The sequence below is a fragment of the Eutrigla gurnardus genome, assembly GCF_963514095.1.
Source record: "Eutrigla gurnardus genome assembly, chromosome: 18".
Lineage (NCBI taxonomy): Eukaryota > Metazoa > Chordata > Actinopteri > Perciformes > Triglidae > Eutrigla > Eutrigla gurnardus.
Genome location: NC_139929.1, coordinates 8,329,882 through 8,334,251, shown reverse-complemented (window position 1 = coordinate 8,334,251; position 4,370 = coordinate 8,329,882).

The following is a 4,370-nucleotide window of genomic DNA, read 5'->3' as shown; positions in this document are numbered from 1 at the left end:
TTGGGGGCAACTGGTGCCTTCCATTCCAACAAAATTCTTCTACGTGCTAATAAAGAAGCAAAGGCGATACTATCCTTAAACTTTTTCCTAATTGTTTGATGGTCTGATAATACTCCAAAAATAGCCAATTCTGGACAAGGTGTCAATTCCATATTTAGTGCCTCTGCAAGATGTTTAAAAACAGCCGTCCAGTAAACTTGCAGACGGGGACACGACCAAAACATGTGGGTCATGTTTGCTGGTGACAAGTGACACCTATTGCATGTGTCTGTGACATTGGGATACATTTTGGAAAGTTTGGAATTGGTAAAATAAATACGATGGACAACCTTAAATTGTATCAGATTAAGCCTAGAGCAAGAAGTGCTGTTATTTACACGAATTAATGCTGAGTCCCAGTCACTGTCATCGACAACCCTGCCAAGTTCTTGTTCCCAGTCTTTCTTGATTTTATCAAGAGATGTCTCTTTGAGATGGGATATTAAGGTGTACATTTTTGAGATAAGGCCTTTCTGATTTGTGGGAATTTCCAAAATTGATTCAATTACTGAGTTAGGAGGGATATTGGGGAAACAGGTACTATTGGATTTAACAAAGTTACGAACCTGGAAGTATCGGAATAGGTGAGACTTGGGAAGGTTACATTTTTCACATAATTCGCTGAAGCTAGCGAAGACATTGTTAATATATAGATCACTTAGCCTGATAAGGCCTGAGCGCTGCCATAGAGAAAAGGCATTATCAATGTTGGGAGGGAGGAAGAGATGATTGTTATGTATGGGGCTGTGATTAGACAATCCTTTGAGTCCAAAAGTACATCTAAATTGGAACCAAATTTTAAGGGTGGAAACGACAATTGGGTTACATGTATATTGGGATGATTGAAAGGGCAATTTTGATGTAAGTAGAGCTAGGAGTGATGTAGAACAGGATTTAGCTTCTAGTTTACACCAGATTAATTCAGGTTCACGAATCCAGACAGTCATTTTGCTTATGTTAGCTGCCCAATAGTAGAGTCTTAGGTCAGTTCGGAACCTTCCTAAGCAAAATAGACTATTCGACTGCACCCCTCGTCTGTGGCGTGTCGAATCTGTGACGTGCTCTCGTCCATCTTTAAGCGCTGTGATTGGCTAATAGTGAGATAGTATACACTACATTGCGTCTTCAATCGGCCAGTCGGATATTCCAGATCTTTCCGAGCGGCATTTACGAATCTCACGAGAGGCTTTTGGATATTTGGCTTTGGACTTTGGACTGGCTTTCGACACTTTGGACCTTGGACAATGAGAGGAGACCACATTGGGACAGCTTTTGGTGCACGAACGAACGAACCGTGAGTTATTTGAACTATTAATGAATTTTAATCTGTATTTAGCATGCACATGTTAGCTTGGTAGGCTATGTCGTAGCTATGTCCGTTAGCGAGCAACAGCATGGGCTGATACAGCTAATGACATTATCAACACTGGTACATATTGTCTTTCTTAAAGTTAATAGTGGTTACTATGTTAAAATAATTACGTGTTTTTTTTATAACTTATCTTGTCCTGTGTGGTTGAGTTAAAGGTTGTTAGCTTAAGTCCGCTATACAGGTAGCTAGCTAGCTAGCTGGCTGGCTGACTGGTGGCCTTGAGGTAAATAGCTTTTTCGAGCTCTGCCTTTTACCGTGAGTTTGTTTTACGGTCTTGAGCTAAGTAATATTTGTCGTGTGCTTTGGTTTCCACCATGAGTTTGCATTTAAATTAGTTTGTTAATTTCATATTTATTGCGGTAGTTACTCAGCATTTTACACAGATATCCCACTGCAAGAAAAGACAAAATATCCATGGCGGTGTCTCATGCAGTTTCAAGTTCAATAGGGACAGGGGAGATATGATGGATATTTTTGCTAGTCATGCACTTTTTTCACAAGTCTTGAAGCGCAAGCGAAGTGGCTGTGTATGATATACAGCATGTTAATGTGTACACGTGCAGCCTCCTGCAATAATTAATTGGCTTATAAAGGTTTGAGTTTGTAATAGCTGGGGCAAGCCTGTGTAAGATAAATTCAAAACTTGTATATGTATAATATATATATATATATATATATATATATATATATATATATATATATTTTACACTTTGTTTCCACTGCTGACGTATGTTTAAGAACGTTTTTATATTATAGAGATTAGATTCCAGCTCTGTATGATAAGTGGTAAGTGGAGATTACATTTTAATGATATGATATATGACTTGATGTTATATGAATAACCACAATTATTATTATTGATTTTTTTTTTGCAGTGGAGAAAATCATCAGAGGGAGGAGACCAGTGGACACTTTGAGTACCAGAGGAATCGGTTTCTATTTGTTTGACTGCATTCAATACAAGTTTTCAATGTTATATTCCTGATAACGTTTTTGTCCAGTGTGCCTTTTTTTCATTTAGGATGCCTCACCGGAAAAACCACTGGCTGTCCGTTGCTGCCAAGCAGAGGATGGAGGATCGGTGTGACAGGCAGGAGCCTGTCATCTATTTCTCCGGCAGACCCTCTGGTATGTACTCTGATGTTTTAATATCATTGAATGTTTTACTTTTTTAATTGTTAGGTGTTTTCTCACTTTATTTGTACACCTGATCTAGTGGAAAGAGCTATGCTTATATAATTATTATAAATTATGAATGACATTTCTGACTGTGATTTTGTCTTTTTAACTAGCCCGTGGAACTGCAAACCCCCCCCCCCCCTGCAAAAATTCTTTGACTCTGTTTCAGATATACAGTAGATGAGCTGGTTGACATTGTAGATAGAGGAAAGACTGGGTAGTAACAACCTGAAGGCAGCATGGGATGGTGTTAAAAGAAGGATAGGCTTGCAAAGAACTCAAAACAAATCAGTTCACATCCCAATGTATAAAAGTGACAGTTAGCTATCTGAAGCATTTAACACTTTTTTTCAAGTTTTGACATTCATGACTTCTCAGATAAACTAAAGGAACTAGCTGGGGAGCTAGGTCAGGTCCGGCCACACCCGTATTAATAACACCAAGAAGAGGTTAGGTTGGCATTCCAGAGAAATAAGGTAAATTAAGAGTCCAGGACCAGATGGGATTACTGGTAGACTGTTAAAGTGTTGTTCAGAACAGCTCTGTGGGGTGTTCACTGACATTTTCGAAATGTCTTTGGAACAGAGGAGAGTCCCCAAGACATGGAAGGAGTCCATCATTGTCCCAGTGGCAAAGGGGAACACTGCAAAGATTTTAAAGGACTTTAGACCAGTGGCACTGACCTCACTGGTCATGAAAAATTGTTGGGTGTGGCCCTGGACCCAGAGCAATTTGCATACAGGGCTAGTAGATGGATGGAGGATGCCCAGATCACACTACTAAATCTCCTCTACAGTCATCTAGAGGGTTCTGGCACGCATGCCAGGCTCTTGTTTTTTATATTTTTCTTCTGCTTTTAATACTATCCAGCCACATGTTTTAGTCAGCAAGCTACAGTCAGAATTTAAACTTGAGAGTAATCTTGTGAGCTGGATTATGGATTTTTTAACAAATAACGAGTTAAGGTAAATGCTTGTCTATCTGAGAGGCGTGTCTCTTCCACTGGCTCACCCCAGGGTTGTGTACTTTCTCCTCTACTGTACATTCTCTACACTAACGGCTGTAGAAGCCAGTATAGTAACAGACACATCCTGAAATATGCTGCTGACACTATTATTGTTAGTTTACTGCAGAAACATGAATCCCAGCATGGGCCAGTGTTTGATGAGTTTGTCAGTTGTGTGACTGGTCCTTTCTTCAGCTTAATATCTCCAAGACAAAAGATATCATCATTGATTTAAAAAAAAAAAAAAAAACCTGGTTCCCCTCCACCTACTTACATAAAGGGAAGCAGCATATAAATGGTGGACCAGTATAAATATCTGGGGACAATGTGGGACAATAAGCTCAAATTTGACATAAATACTGATATTGGGCCCTAGTTTCGTAGACCAGGCGCAGTCAGCTTTCAGCGCACCTGCGCCGCGCCGACGGGGTGTGTCCGCCTGGATTTTGCAAGTTTCGTGCACCGCACAGGCTCGCGCATGGACACCTCCCGTCTCGCCCACCGGCGCAAGTGGGAAAGAGGGAGGAGAAGAAGGCGTGAGTGGGAGACGAGGAGGAGACGAGGCGTGGACTGGGATTAATACAGCCGATTCAGATCTTCACCAATCAAATGAGCTCCTCTCCTCACCTTTAATGCGTTAGGGGAGGTTCAGTGCAAGTTCCGTCACTTGACAACCCGATGACAGAAGCAGCGCCGCCGCTCCCACAACGCGCATCACGCGCTGTGCGCGCGTATCATAATAATAACAATGCCGATATTATAAAAAACAGGAGA